We start from the raw sequence: 17,828 nt of genomic DNA on the forward strand, positions 1-17,828 counted from the left end.
CATTGCATGCATGTAAGCGTGTTAATAAATGAATAGAATCGTGATTCATTATAATAAACTACTATACATACCGATTCTCATTGTATGGGGCAAACCATAGGCTTTTGGGCGTCATCAACCATTCATCAATTCTCTCGTTGTACTCTCTGTATGTGTATCCAAAGGACTTATGAGAGAATAACTCAGGTGACACGAATCCGTAGTCATGAGAAACATAGTTCCTCTCAGCCACGTGTGTACACAGGTACCTATTACGTCAAATATAACGAAGAATGTTATTTTCATTGATGATTTAAATAAACATCACTATTCGTAAAACCAAATGCCAAGTTTTAATTAAAAAACTTACTTCATTCAAATTCCAATGTGCATAGCATCTAACTCGTTAAGGTCGAGAAACTGGCACAGTGATTCCCCATCCATATAAATAGTGAAATCGAAACCCATAACATCCTCTTCGATGTCAATCATGAGTACTTCCCCGACAGCTAGCTTCCTTTCAGCCAGCTGGTGCAAAGCTACGAAAGCTGGAGTACTCAATTTTTGCTTATAATCATCGGTCTGATATTTAGCTTTAAGAGGAACACCAACGTTGTGTGCAGCAAGAGTAGATTTAACCTCGGTCTACAATTTAGAAAAAAAATATATACATTACGTGAGACGTCATATATAATTTAAATAACCAAAAAGAAGGAAAAACTCACAATCGATTTTTCAAATTATCACTACCTCTTGAATTTTGGGTGGAGAGGCAGTCGAATCAGTGACTTTGGGTGTTGACGTAGTAGTCCTAATTTCAGCCATAATGGCTTTGTGTAACTCCTGAAAATGTAAAAATCAAATACTTACTATATGTTAGATAAGGTTACCCTAATAAATTTAAAGGCGTTCATTATATAAAATGCGTTCGCTTTAGCATAACTGCCCGAGATGTCAACAAAGAATGAATTCTTCGAGCCATTGCACAATAGAACCCACGGCATCTTGCAAAAGCCAATTTTCACTACATGGTACTATTAGAATACCAGACTTCTCCAGATATAACTCGGTCACTTCCACTTCCCTCCATCCCTCACGGGGGGCCATGCCTTCAACCTGAACTCCCCTAGCAACAGCAATTCTGCCCGATGCCACTGTAGAGGTTTGGTAGTAAAGAACACAAGGCTTCTTGCAAACGACCTTCACATTTTTAATTAATTACTATATATATATATGCACTACTTTAAATAATAAATTTAATTAATTAGTATATATACAACAATTATAAACTAGTCGTAGTAGCTAATACCTCGTCAAAACCCGGAATTGGTGATGATAAGAACGTGTCTTCGGCTCCCACCTCCACGTCCTTCTCCCCTGCCTTCATGGCTGCCTCTTCATCTCCCCCATATTGATCCTTTGTCATGTCTTTCTCACTTCGCATGCCCGCGTTTTTCTTCTTCTCCCCTGCTTCCTTTATGACTTGCCGAACCATAACCAACTCTTCTTCATATGGCTTATCCCCCGTTTCCACCATTCTGAGTATCAACCTGGCCATTGTTTGTAGCTGTGTAGTAGAAATGAATATGATTAAAATTAATATATATATATATATATATATATATATATATATATATATATATATATATATATATATATATATATATATATATATATATATATATGAGATCTAATGAGTCCACCCAAATCCATTGAGTCCATAAGTCCTCTTTAGGACCCTTAAAAAGATAGGATGGAGGGCTGAGATTGAAAGAGAAAAAGGGAGGATTAGTGCAAAAATTAGGGGATCAATCCTAATTAATCACTTTTCATCACTACCATCACTAATTAACCCTATAATTACACTATATAATCGTTCTTTTTCCACTCACTTCTCTGTCCTATCACACAAAATATCATCCCTCCATCTCTCTAAAAACCAAAAAAAATAATAAAACAAAAAAAAGTCAAAATTCAAAAAACCCCCAAAAAAAAAATTCCCTCCTCTCATACCCACCACCACCGACCACCCCACCCAACCCTACCCCGACCTGTCAGCCGCTACCACCACAACCCCGAACTCCCTCACCATCGCAGTCCACGACACACCACCCTCACGCCCGCCTGCCACCATTCCAGATCTGAGGCCTACACCCCCACACCCGCCACCACCCACCGCGCACCCACCCCACGACCACCACACAAACCCACGACCACCACACATCACCAATAAAAAACTCCTTCACTCACCCCTGCCCGTCACAGCCACGACCACCACTCTCCCTTGTTCCAGATCTGCCCCCACACCGACACCCACCGCGCACCCACCCCCACGCCCACCAAGCAAACCCACGACCACCACACATCCCCCACAAAAACCTCCTTCACTCCCCCCTGCCCGTCACAACCACGACCACCACTCTCCCTTGTTCCACCACTCTCTCTTTCTACCGCATCGCGCAACACCAACAACGACGGCCACCACGCAACACCATCTTCCTCTCTCTTGTTCCAGATCTGAGTTTTAAATGTTATTTTGTTTTTGTTTTTTTTCTGATTTCGATCACCATCCACCATGTTTTTTGTGTTTTTTATTTTTCTGATTTCGTTTCTGTTTTTTTAATGTTTTTTTCCCTTTTTTTTAAGTTTGGACTTGTTTCCCGCTTGCTCGTTCTAGATCTAGGTTTTTCATGTTGGCGGTGGTTGTTTTCAGATTTAGTTTTAGTTTACAATTTTTTCTTTTAGAATTTTTTTTGGTTTTTGTAGATCTATATTATACACTCGTATTTCTTGTGTTTTTAGTTTTTTAATTCTTTTATAAAATAATTTTTTGGTTTTGTAGTTTTTTTTTAGATCTAATAAATATATTTATTATACTCATATTTTTTTTACATTTACAATCGTACTTCTTCACATTTACACTCGTAAATCATTACATTTACACTCGTATTTCCTCACATTTACACTCATATTTCTTTAAATTTACACTCGTATTTCCTCACATTTACACTCATATTTCTTTAAATTTATTTTCTCACATTGACACTCATATTTCTTTTTGTTTTTTTACACTTGTATTTTTTTACAGTTACAATCGTTTTTGTTTAAATTTATACTTTTACTTCCTCACATTTACACTTTTATTTTTTTTAATTTTTTTTCAAATCTATACACTGGTTTTTATACATTTACACATTTACAAATCATAATATCATAATTTTTATTCTTAGATCTAATAAATATATTTATTATACTCATATTTTTTTACATTGACACTCGTATTTCTTTACATTGACACTCATATTTCTTTACATTTACATGCATTTTTCAGATTTACACTCATATTTCTTTACAATTACACTCGTATTTCTTTACATATACACTCATAATTTTTACATTTACACTCATATTTCTTTACATTTACACTCGTATATTTGTACATTTACACTCGTTAAATTTATATAGATTTGCACTCATACATTTTTGTGGATATGAGTTGGTGGTGGAGGACGACGGTGGTGGTGTTTGTTGGTAGTCGGACTAAAGTTTTACTCGTAAAGGACCAAAGTTACACTTATAAAGAACCAAAGTCACACTCAAAGGACCAAATTTACACTCTAAAACTTTCAAATTTACACTTAAAATACTACATTTTCACTCGGAAAACATCACATTTACACTTGTAAAATGATCAAATTATATAAATTCAAAATTTCCGTCACAAAAAATCAAATTTACACTCTTAAAATATTACATTTACACTCGTAAAACATCAAAGTTACACTCGTAAAATGTTAAAATTATATAAATTCAAAATTTCCGTCACAAAAAATTTAGAACTACACTCTTAAAATATTAGATTTACACTCGTACAACATCAAATTTACATTTTACAATGTTAAAATTATATAAATTCAAAATTTCTGTCACAAAAAATCAAATTTACCCTCTTAAAATGTTACATTTACACTCGTAAAATATCAAATTTGCACTTGTAAAATGTTAAAATTATATAAATACAAAATTTCCGTCACAAAAAATAAAAATTACACTCTTAAAATATTACATTTACACTCGTAAAACATTAAATTTACACTTGTAAAATGTTAAAATTATATAATTTCAAAATTTTCGTCACAAAAAATCAAATTTACACTCTTAAAATGTTAAATTTACACTCGTAAAACATCAAATTCACACTAGTAAAATGTTAAAATTATATAAATTCAAAATTTCCGTCACTAAATCAAATTTACACTCTTAAAATATTACATTTACACTCGTAAAATGTTATATTTACACTTGTAAAACTCATACAACATTACATTTACACTTCTGAAATCTGAAACTCAAAACTGATTAATTAGGGGCTAGAGAGAGAAAGAAAAATTAATTAGTGTATAGAAATTTGATTAGTGGTAATTTTTTTTTTGTTATTTTCAATCTCAACCACCCATCTCAATCCAACCATCCACATTTTTTTCCTTTTCTTTTTAATTGCCCTTAATCAAATTCATCTCAACTATCCATTGAGTCCTTCCAATGGCCCTTAGAGGGACTTATGGTCTCAATGGCACAGGTTGGACTCATTAGAACTCCTCTCTATCTATATATATATATATATATATATATATATATATATATATTATGTTGAATAAAATACAGTATTTATATACCCTATCATCACCACTCATTGCCCTTCGAGTATTTTTCCCAAAATACTTAGTGATACCAACATGCGTCGATACCCCTCTCACACGACCTGGATGCTCTGCTTTGCCGATTGCCCTAGCAAGAATGGTATCGCGTCCTTCAGGCTTCCATTTTCCTTCCTCTACCTCCTTCTCATAGATCCTCTACATACACATAAAACCATTATGCAACTAAATTTTATTTAAACTCACAATTATATAACCGACCACCAGTGGTAGGAGTGACACATTTATTCAAACTTACAGTTTTCTATTTGACGGCCTTATCATATGGAGTTTCTAACATTTCATTCTTAGGAGTGTGACCGGCCACCCAAGCGTCGTGACGATTGATAGTTCCAAGATTCTTCTTAATCAATCTATAACCACATCTAGAGCCATGAAAGACGCTCTCTTTCTTTGAATTGTTCTCTTGGTTCTGCCTACTCATAGTCTTCATAAAATGAATTGTATCGAGTAATGTAAGCATATTTCATTACTTATTAAGTGATTACTAATAAAGTGATCTCAATGAGTCGCAGATAAATTACCTTAAACTTGTTAGACTGCCTATAAGCAATAAATTTAATCCAGTCCTGTTGGCTGACAAACTTATACTTCTTCTTTGGTACTTTCTTGTTTATCTGCCTGGTCTTCTTGTCGAATAAGTGGTTCTGAGCAACCTTTAACTTCCATGCTCTGTAGGAATCCCCTATCTTTCTTTTTAGGTAACCATCATGTTCTTCGGGGACAGTGTAAGCTGCCTGCATATATGGTGAGCATATTTGGTAAGTTTCGGCTAATAACACATATCGAATACTAAGATAATTTCATCTCACTGCATTTATTATTGTATATACATAACTTTATTCTCCCCCATAGATTTTCCTCCATGTCTTTACTCAACTGATTGATACGCAGCAAATCGAGAGGCACATACTCTCTTACACAATAACCAATCCAAGTGGCGAAATTTGCATAAAAATCACCATCTGGCAGCTCCGTTAATGGATCCCATTCAAGTTTATTAGGTATCCCTCTTTTTATTGCTTCTAGGGAAACCCTATGGGTCCTTTGCCCAGTATCCGATTTCTAATTATTCTCATCACCTGAATCTTCTTCGTTTGACCTTTTCCCATCATTTCTTTTCCGCTTTCCACCCATATCTAAATCAGAAATTAACAAACTACTAACTTTAAGCATTAAGTCGACATAGCAGGAGCACCGTCTCAAATAAATGATCATAGAGTATACCCAAAAATATAGATTTGTTTAACACACAATATACTTAAAATAATAGGTGTTGTTTAACACACAATAAACCTAAGATAATTAGGGGATAATATCACAACTAAGAAAATAAAGACATTAAGTTAATGAGACGAAGGTGTAGGGTTTATTATTACTTCAGGAATAGCGATGACGGAGGGGACGGCGATGGGGATGGCAACGGCAGAGGCAACGGCGACGGCTACGGGGAATAGTAGTGGTTCTAGGGAAACTCAGTGTTCGAGGGTTTTAAGTGGGCGAGGAGAAGGTTTGCAAGTATGTTGTTTGAATATTTTATTGAAATTAGTAAACACGGGTTAAGCGAAACCGTATTCTGTATTTTGCAATATGACCACGGCTGATTATAAACCCGTAATTGTTTTCATTATATTATATCGGTTGGTGCCTAACCGTTGTCATTTATCTTTCATTGTGTCAAGTTTTTATCACCAAAAAAAAGCATCTTCCATATTTGGTAATCCGTATTAAGTTAGTACAAACTTTTTTCCCCAATTAGGCAACTGGGATAGCAAGTGGGGGAAAATGAAAATTCAAGACTAAATTATACACAACCTAATGTAACTTCTTTCTTCAATTGGTTTCCTAAATAAAACCCAATGAGCAATTAATAAACATACACTGTCCCTTAATCTTTTATTTTCTGCTTCTTCTGACAACTTACGATCCCTCTGCACCCATGCACTCACAATATTTGTACCTTGGTTCAATAAAAATTAACTGAACCGTCTGTGCATTGGTTCAATAAAAAATAATGAGTCGTATCGTCATATCTTACATTTATTTATTTATTTTTTTAATATATTGAGTCGTATGGTCAAAAAATTAATAAATGGTGCACGTTGAAGTTAGAACGCCACAATTGACAACGGTTGTAGACGAACCGTTGTTAATGAACAAATTTACAACGGTTGTAGTTGTAGGCTAATCATTGTTAATGAACCAATTTACAATGGTTGTAGCTGAACCGTTGTTGATGAACCAATTGACAACGGTAGTTGGTGAACCGTTGTTGATGAGTATTACATAGCAGCAATCTGGATCTTGATTACTGACTGATCTATGGAGTTCAAAAAATGGAAGCAAATCAAACAAGCATAACTCAACACTTTCAAAATGATCATTTCATTTAATTTTAAACCAAATACATTACAACAATTATAAGAAATCAAAAGATGTATAATAAGCCGGAACGACCCCGGTTAAGCGTAAAAAGCGCTTCTCAACCTGCCACCAATCACGCCACTCTGTTATACCACTAACTTTCGGGTCATTGGCTCCATATTTTGCAATAACAGATTGAATATATGCAAGGACACGACTTGCATGTGGAGATAAGGTTGGAAGAGTACAACTCAACATATCTCTGGCTGCAGCCAAGTTGCGAGTAATGTGTAGCCGACGAGGGTATGAAGATGATGATGATGATGAGGCTTTGTTGACAAGCCGGACTGCTTTACGCCTCTTAATCCAATAATTCCGTTGATGTTCAAGGGATGCTTTGATTAATGGTTGTTGATCGGCAGGAAGCCCGGCGAGAACCTTCCCATCATCTTCAATCGTTTGTGTAAGCCATTCTTCGTTGTTGATAAAATTAGGGTTCATTGTCATGTTGTTTTAAATTTGTAATGGGGATGAACTATTGTGATTTGATTAATGAATGTTAGTAAAGGATGCTTTAACATTTATAGTCACATTTATAAGTTTTTTCAAAACCGTTGGTAATTAATTTAAGGGATATTCTACATGGCACCCCTTAACTTTTTGAGTTTCTACGTGGTACCCCTATACTTTTTAAAACATACGTGGTACCCCTAATTACTGTCAGTATCATTAAGTGCACCCCTGAACTTTATTTTCCGTCAATTAAACTCAGTTTTTAAACCTACGTAACTTGCAATAAATAGACAATAAAATACACTACCACACATATTTTAACCTACGTAACTTGCAACAAAACAATGCATGCAACGGTTCATTATTTATCATACATGCATCGGTTGAATATTTTACATTGAAAAAAGTATATAACGGTTATTTTTCACCCGTAAATGATAAATGACAATGGGTACAGAGGAACCGTTATATCATAATAGGAAATGATAAACGGTTACAAGAAACCCGTAGCTATAACATAACAACGGGTACCAAAACCGTTGCTAGTGTTAATTTAGTAACGGTTTTAGAAACGCCGTTTTCTTAAACTGGTAACGGTTGTCTAACAACCGTTGATAAGGGTGATTATATAACGAGTTTATGGAAATCCTTAAACGTTTTTGATAACGGTTTGTTATACAACCGTTGTCACATTATAATAAGAACGGTTTTCGACGGAAACTGTTATTCTTATTAGTGCGGTCTAGGTTTCCGCCAATATTTTGAAAACGGTACTCTAAGTGTCGTTATTAAATGCATTAAACCGTTGTGATACGCTCCTTATTGATGGTCCGATTTGGCGTAGTGATACTTGGTCCACTCGGTCTACTCGGTCGAGTGAACGCCTTAGAAACTACGAGGTATTACAACACAGCCAAATGCACAACAAATAGACATAGATGCTCAATCTGATTATACAGCTGATGAAAATGCCATGTACGCACAATAACACGCTTAAATAAATAGTAGAAACAACGATGATACGGAAGATAAACTAATATAGATAAGAGATGAAAAAAAACATGAATATCAATAGATAATTACGGCCAGGAGGGAGTAAAAACAATATTTATACCGGGTATAGGAAGCGATTGTATTGGTTTAGGATATTACAATTACAATTCTATCTACTATGGAGTATATATTATTATTATATAGTAGTTTTATCTAAACCTTCTCTTATCAAAGCCTAATAGCCTACTCATGGTAGAATTATACTAAGTAGGAGTAGTATTAGTAAATTAGACTATTAGTATAAGAATTCCAAAATATGTATTTATTCAATATTCTTATAGTAGTAGATGTCTAGATGATAATAAACTTCTTCGGATGATAGTTTTGTGAACCCCCGCAATAACGCGGAAAATATAACTTATAAATTCAAGCGGAAATTAGGAAATTTTTGAAACTTTTAAAGTTAAAAGCGCGGGTTCATTAAAATATAAAACATAAATAAAGAATGCGGAAATAAAAATTAAGTAATACAAACGTGATAGTCAATGTGAGGGAAAATATATCCCTCGAATGACAAATGATAAAAGACGAGTCTAAGCCATCCTACTAAACCGACTACTGGTCCAAGGTGCTCGCTAGCTGACACATGTCCTCACCCCATAAATGCACCAGCTAATACCTGTCATTCATGTAAACAAGAACGCCACAGTCGGTGGGGAGTAACTCAAGATTCTCTCAGCCACAAAATGTCGAAACGAACATAACAAATAACTAAAACAGGTAAGTCATGTAAGATACTTACAAAAGATATGAATATCAAGTTTGTAATTAAACATAACAATTAAATGAGATAGAACAAGATAGATCAACCTTAGCATAATAAAGATTCAACTATTCATGTTAGACAATCAAATGATATAAAAGACAAGATTACGATCATTTATGCAAAAGTACGCATTTCAAGGAATTACACTATAGATATGAGATTAGAATCTGAATCATGTGAAACAGTTAAGTAAGGGATCAACCAATGCAAATTACAAGAATAGAAACAATAGCCATTATTTGGAAAACCACTTAGGCAACATTGCACGGGACGTGGCTACTAATGTCACATTTATACTTATGGCTTGCATCTCACCATAAGAACGGATGGGAACATCAGTCCCGGCGATCATATCGCAACTAGGAGGCTTGCATCTCACCTCTAGTATCCGATAGGACCAAGACTCTTACATCCAAACAATTGACAATATCTATAACTAAGCAAGACCTTTACTACTCATTAAATATAATTTCCCTTGTAGGGAGACATTGATAAAACTCACTTGCCAGAACAACACAAATGACCAAAAACCGCACTTGCCAGAACAGCAGAAGTGACAAAAAACCGCACTTGGCAGAACAACACAAGTGATCGAAAACCGCACTTTCCAGAATAGCACAAGTGACCAAAAAACGCACTTGCCAGAACAACACAAGTGACAAAAAACCGCAGTTGCCAGAACAACAGAAGTAACCAAAAACTGCACTTGCCAGAAGAGCACAAGTGTTCAAAAACCGCACTTGCCAGAACAGCACAAGTGATCAAAAACCGCACTTGCCAGAACAACACAAGTGACCAAAAACCGGACTTGCCAGAACAACACAAGTGATCAAAATGTAATAAATTCAATTGAACCTTCTATTAACATTTTGATAACATTTTTTTCATGATTATACATGCCGGTTAAATAAAATAAATAATAAATAAATTATAACAAGCGAGGATGGACAATTTACATTATGTGAAATTTACGGAATAAAATGTGGCCAACTCAAGTGACTCATTTACGAGCCCAAAAAGCAAACTAAGTGAGACCCAAGGAATTAATCATGCGAGGTCCAACAATTTACTCATATCAAATCCAACTATTGAAAATATGATTACGTTATTAAATCACATCGCACCAAATGATAAAATTCCGTTTATTTAAGTAGGATAGCGAAAGTGCTCGTTCCAATAATATCATAACCTACATACGTCATTCTCTTCATGATAATAACTAATTGATGAGAAGAATTTAATATTGACACCTTCTCCAATAATAGGTTTACCTAGACTACTAATATCCTAAATGTGAAACCTATTCCATTCATGCAGCTCTGATTGATTAAGGAAAGCCTAATCTATAAGGATAAGGTCCTTAGAGATTATGTGAACAATTCGCCCGTACAGGCTAAGCTACTACCAATTGCATGCATCATAAATAAAAAGGAAAGTGCATGAGTGAGACGTAAATTAACACGATAATCCCATATATACAAACGACCAAATTCCGTACAAAGATAGTCCGAACAGCTCCTCCACGACTGCTCAAAACAGCCCATAAAACAGTCTGCTCAATCACATTAAAACATACCCGAAAATGCACAGAAAACCGTCACACATCAGTCACTCTTACGCCCCAAAAACAGTCCCGAAAGGCACCATTTTATCAGTAAAAACTGACTCAAAACAGTCCACTTTCCGTCTTAAAAACAGTCTCGAAACTTACACAAAGTCATCCCAAAATAGGGTAATACGCCGCATGAAAACATGCCAAACACAGTCTATGTCGAGACACTTTAGACACGAGTTTTCAAGTATAAACAAGGCGGAGTTTTCCCAACATAACGAGTACTAGGAGGGTGAATATGACATGTGATTTATCGGGTGTTTCAATTTTAAGAGAGCGAATTCTGTCCAAAAAGGAGGAAGTATAACAGAACTATTGAGCTTGAACGTACCGGAATATATCAGAACAGTTACACGAAAGAGGTGTATCCTTTTAACTCCAAACATCTTATTGTTAATTGAAAGCCTGAAAATTATTCCTATGTAAAAATGAGAGAAAAAGCTGTACATCTTGCTCGTCATGTATGCAGTCATCAAGTGAATATCAAACAAAAGGGCAGATGTAAGATGCATTGCAAAACCATCCCAAAAACAGTCCAATTCAAACACCAATATGAGACGAAATTTACCATATAAATGAGAAAAATGTAAAGAAACAAACTTTATCAAACAAGAACATATAAAACGACACATAAGACGGAATGTTGACGTTTTGTCGAGTAACCTTTCACCGTTACCTTTTTGCCCTTTAAATCTCCGAGGAAAACGTCTAAAAAGTACGAGCCTCCCTCCGGGTGTTCAGTTTCTTCAACTAGAAGAAGGAAAACGAAATAAAGGAGCTAAAAATTGGAGCTTTCATGAGGCGGGTCAAACTTAAATCACCACAAAAACAAGACTTTCTTACCTAGGAAGATGAAGGAGGAAGTAAGGGAGAGAATGGAGCAAGAATTAAGGAAAAAGGTTGAGAAACGAAGTCGGGATCTCGGGTTGAAGGTGGACGATTTGATGGTGTTTATGGTTTACTGATTATTATTTATTTCGCGACGGTTGTTGTTGCCTCAGAGTCTGTTTTCTCTTTGACGCCACGCCAGATTGCTTTATGGCAGTCTCAGCAGGGTTCTCACTCCTCTGATTGGTTGCGTGCAGTTCCTATCTCGGGGTTGGGTCAGACTATGAACGGGAGGACTTACCGTTGTGTGCTGGGATATCGTCTGGGTGTTCCATTATTCACGGTATCTAGGCCCTGTCCGGCTTTCTCTCGGGTTTTTGCTGAGGATGTTTTTGGGGACCACGCTGTTTCTTGTACTGGTACTGTGGGCGTTAAACATCGGCATAACCTTGTCCGGGACACTCTTTTCGACATCTGCTATAGATCGGGTATTACTGCGGGAAAGGAGGTTGATATCGGTTTGGTTGATGGACATGGTGGCTCTCTTCGTCCTGCGGATTTATTGCTTTATTCTTGGGACAGGGGGCGTGATGTGTGTGTTGACTTGACGGTTCTTCTCCTTTGACTCGGGATCGGGATGGCGGATTTTGTGCCTGGCCGGGTTGTCGCCGATCTTGCGCTCAAATGAAAGTGTGCTAAGTATGGGGATTTGTGCGCGATGGCGGGTTACGTTTCCTTCCTTTCTCTTTCTCTTCACTTGGAGAGTCAGTTCGAATCTTTGTTGTCTTGCTCAAGCGGATCCAGAAATTCTCGGTATCTCAGGATGCGGGGGCTCGGGTGGCCGCTTACATTTTTACTAGACTTAGCTTTGCTATTGCTAAGGGTGTGGGACACAGATTGTATCTCGGCTCCCCACCAATTTCATGTAAACTTTTATTTTTATTTTAATGAAAGCTGCGCGCAGCTGATAATAATAATAATAACAATAATAATAATAATAATAATAATCAATGTATATATATAAAAGAGGGTTTTTTCAGAGGATGTGATAGTCTCCAAATTTGATAAACCACTTAATTTACAATTTTAATTTAATTTACAATTTAATTATAAAAATAATAATCTTTTACAATTTTGAATTAGAAAAATGATAATCTTTTGGATAACTACTAAAAAAAATAATGGACCAACTTGAATCCTATTATGCATCAATATGCTATACGGAGTATATCTCTTTATTATCACATAATATAAAAGTTGGCTTTGGATTGAATTTGTCCACATGAGGTATTCTAAAGATAACAAAACTAAGCTACTATAAAAGAGGCTTTCAAAAATTCAGAGATTAACCGGCTAACTAATCTTTGTGTTTGTTATTGTTTGTTTTTAGGTTCAACAATTAATTAATTTGCTTTTATTTGCGTTACCTTCATAGAATATTAGACCTTTTGATTCTATATTTTACCATTATTTCAGATGGACGACAAAATAAATGTACGCAGGAGTGGCAAATAGCCAAATATAGTCTTAGCATGATGGGAATAAATTTAAAGAGGTGTATTTTCCATGCTACTGTATTAATTTGTATTTCATTATTATCATGTTGTTGTGTCTTTTATTGAAATTCTAAAGATCATTTTGTTTGTTGTTTTTTATATGCAGAAATACAAGTTGAAGGATTGGGAGTTACTTCACACAATGCATCGTACCCTTATATCGAATAAGTAGAGAGTCATCATCTATTTTTGCTTGGCTATAGCGAAAACAAAGTTTGAATCGTTAATTTGATGTTATGATTTTTCATTATAGAAAATATCATATTCTATCCCAAGCTAAAGCTGAGATGATACGAGGGAGATGCTTTTTATTAATGAATGATATGCATGAGGCATGTCAAATATTTCGTACGCCCCGAGTTATTTGTTTACCTCTTAAAATAAAAAGGTGAACGATTGTCCGACACACCTAAAATAAAATAGTCAAATAAATGACTGTGAAGAAGGGAATAACACTTATATAGACGTTAACTTAGTTTGATTATGCTTATTTGAGGGATACTATAATTGGAAAAAGAGATACGAAGGAAGACAAATATAACCGATCGATGAAAGAACATGAAACCATTACGGAGTATGTTTCAATAGAGGTAAGAGAAATGGTTGAGGACAATGAAGTAGGTGACCACTTCTGGATGTGATTCCAAGAGCCAAACAAGAGAAATATACTTGCCTTGGAATTATGTTTAAAGGTTCTTAAGAGTATTTTTAGTCTCCAAGTCTTTCAAACCATCTCAAATTCTCAATTATAAATTTTTTTTTTGAAAACATCTAAATTATAAAATAATATTAGTTGTTGAGATTTTATCCAAATTAAAAAATTATTATTTGTCCCAAGAATTGTAATCTACGTAGATTAGATATAAGTACGAGTATACAGTCAAGCTTCGGATATAGTTTTGGCTATGTATGCTAACTCCTTAATACGGAGTAATTATTTTGTATGGCTAGCAGCTTAAGAGCTTTAAACCTATAGTCAATTCGCCAAAATATGCATAAAGTTTAACTTTCTGTGATATGCAGTATATCTAAAAAATTAATTGATTGTTGTTAATAAAAGCTATCCTTCAAATGTGAAATTGGTAATGGCTAGTGACTATCAGACTCATTAGATTAGTGAGATTGGCTAATGCAAGAATCCTAATATCAATAGCATTACTAATATCATTGAATCATTATCATCAAATTGTAGAAATTATTCATCTTTGGAAGAGACGTCTTTGGTTAGGCTTCTTTTGTAAAATAAGATAGGTTAATGTGCAGTGATTTACATCTCAGATTTTAATTGAATATTTATAACAATTATAAGTTTAGTTGAGTGATGAACTTAGAAAAAAACAAAAAAAAGAGTGGCTTTACTTCATATAATAAATAGTCTGTATTATGGTCTTTGTATTGTGATCTTCACACATTGAGACGAATCCGCGATCATTGTCACTATACTTACGTCTTAACCATTAAGCTAGATCTATATGATTAAGGTAAAGTATATATGAAAAAGAGCAAGAGCCATTTTTCGAGCAACTAGAGACTCCATATTTCTAAAAACACTATTTTATTTTAAATAATTAACTCACTTAAAATAATTCAATTAGGTTCATAAAAAAAAAATATTTGGGAAAATAAATCTATTAGAGTAATTCACTTTTTCGTAAACACTAATTGTATGCAACAATACCCTGCCATAATTTTTAACCAACAATTTAGGTTTTCTCATGCAAGCACTTACATCTTTTACCAACGCTATTTAATTACCGTGCATCGCACGGGTATGAAATCTAGTAATAATAATATTGGAATGATACAATTTTTTCTTAGCAATACCCTTCGGGGACATCTGATAAAATTGGAACGATACAGAGAAGATTAGCATGGCCCCTGCGCAAGGATGACACGCATAAATCGAGAAATGGTCCAAATTTTTTCATTGGGCTAATCACAGCCTCAGCTATGCAGGTAAGGTTCTTCTGGTTAATTCTGTCATTTTTGGACTTAACAATTTCTGGGGGGCTAGTGTGTTACTACCTAAGGGTATTGCGAAGAAAATTACAAAATTATGCAAGGATTTTCTCTGGGGTATTAAAGATGGAGCTAGAAGGCATGTCTTTTTGAAATGGTAGTTACTATGCTCCCCTAAATTAGAGGGGGGGATAGGGATAAAAGAGGTCCTTAGTTGGAATTGTTCACAGATGCTGAAATGCGTATGGAAGCTTTTCTATAGGCCTCAGTGCATTTGGCCTAGGTGGGTTCATGCTTATGTTCTTAAAGAGGGGTGCTTCTGGGATGCTACACAATCTATCTCCCAGTCTTGGTATTGGAATAATGTGCTGAAGATGAAAGATCTACTCTTAAGGACAGCTGGTTCTCCTGATCAGGCTATTCAGTTGCTCCAGGATTGTACTTCTCATATGAAGTATGACACTAGTTCAATATATGTCTTTATTCGTGTCAGGGGAGCCCCCGTGGCTTGGTCTTCTCTGGTTTACAATGCGGGCCGCCACCCTAAGCATTCCTTCATTAGTATGTTGGTTTTTCAGAATGGTTTGCCCACTGTTGATAGGCTTGTTTCTCGTGGAATGTATTTGGTGAATAGATGTGTCTTATGAATGCTGCTCTGAAGACCTATAGCTAATGCATCTCTTCATTGCTTGCACTTACTCTAGGACTGTGCTTATGGACATTGCTCATTAGGCTCATTTCTCAGTCACCTCTGTGTTGCTAGAAAATGTTTTGCAGGACTTTATCTCTACCCGAAGATCAGGCAAGCAGAGAACTAGTCTGTTGGCTCTTCTCTACTTTCTGTGGAAGGAGAGGAACAATAGGATTTTTAAGGGGATTCAATCCTCCCCTGACACTCTTTGAATTGTTATTAAGAAAGTTGTAAACCTTCGCTTGTATGGGTTATGACTCTCTTAGGTTATCTTTTTAGGCTTTTTATTTCTTTCCCTCTTAGGGGACTACTCTGGTCTCCTTGTAGGAAAGTTTAGACCGGGTCTTGTACTTTAGTTCCTTATTTGAATGAATAAGATCCATTGCTTTTCTGCAAAAAAAAAAAAAAAAAAAAAAATAATAATAATAATATATTTTAAGTTAGATATAAGGTGAGTGTGAGTATGTGTAGTAGTATCGGATTGGTCCGAATAAATTAGCCACAAAATGAAAATGTGACGGTCTTATGCTAGACGGGAATACGTCACAAACTTATTATAATTTAAGACGAAACGTAACTATTATTAATATTATCATTATTATCCTACTCGACTAACAAAATATATTTTTATATAAACAGGCTTATAAAAATATAGTTTTTATAAAAATCGTGTTTAAAATAAAATTAATTAAGTTAAATAATTTAAAATGTAAATAAAACAATAGAATGGTGTGACACCCTCATTTTTAGCGTTAAATAAACACGTAAATTCTACAGAAAAACTGACAGGATATGTTTGTAATTGGTTCAACTAGATAAAACCTGTAATTTTAAAAACTTTTCTAAACCATTCACAAACATTTCCAAATGAAGAGTGCCAAAACCTGCAAAAACTAACAAACTAATTTACATAACATAGCTAAAGTCGCGAGAATAAAGTGATACAAACCAAAGTAAGAGAGGGAGACATATGTCCCTCCAAAATATAAACACAACCATAAGTTTAAAGGTTTACTACAAAATATAACCAAACTAGGTCCAAGGTTCTTTTGCTCGCTAGCTCGTCCATGTACCCCATCTAAACATCATCAACCTCACAATCGCATTTTATACAAACACGAAAGCCACAATTAAAGGGGGGAGTAACTTCGAGTTCTCCCAGCCACGAAATGTCATAATTAATATAACATGTAAACATAAGAATATAAATATGAAAACACATAGCCTTAGTATATAGATGCTAGACAATCGTGCTTATCATGTGAACAACAATATAACAACATGTAGTCCTAGCATGCGAATACTAGACCGACTCATACTACACTATCATGTGAATCACATAACATCCAGGAATCCAAACTCTATCAACCATAGCCGGCTTGCATCTCACCTTCTATGATTCATGGAATCATCAAACAAGAAAGGGCAATATATCAAAGACAGGCATAAGTTCTTAGCACGGTCAATAGTCACTCTGTAACTCGAGTCTATACCACGAGGTAGGGAAGGTAATCGAACCGGTATCTTGGCTCAGAGGTTCTATCAAAACATGGCCAAGACACAACACAACCCTAGCCTAAAATCTGCGCAGACCTAGACATGCGGATACACACCACCGCACCCAAGACCCACAATTTTTTTAAAACAAAGTGAGTACCCTAAGGAGTCCACCAAAGGGTTGGCTAGTACTTAAGCTAACCACTTACTCTCAAAATAAGTAACGAGGTCATGCCCCAACTTGGATATAAACCCACCAAGTCAGGAACACAAAGGCTATTGAGCAGTGAAC

The 17,828-nt window shown here is 35.3% G+C and overlaps 1 non-coding gene across 1 annotated transcript; it reads left to right on the forward strand.

The window, feature by feature from the left end:
* The first annotated feature begins 15,209 nt into the window (after positions 1-15,209).
* LOC141635497 (U6 spliceosomal RNA) lies at positions 15,210-15,313 on the forward strand. Its single transcript, XR_012540181.1, has one exon. It is a non-coding gene; the product is annotated as a U6 spliceosomal RNA (small nuclear RNA).
* The last annotated feature ends 2,515 nt before the right edge of the window (positions 15,314-17,828 follow it).

The sequence above is a fragment of the Silene latifolia genome, chromosome Y (genome assembly GCF_048544455.1).
Source record: "Silene latifolia isolate original U9 population chromosome Y, ASM4854445v1, whole genome shotgun sequence".
NCBI lineage: Eukaryota > Viridiplantae > Streptophyta > Magnoliopsida > Caryophyllales > Caryophyllaceae > Silene > Silene latifolia.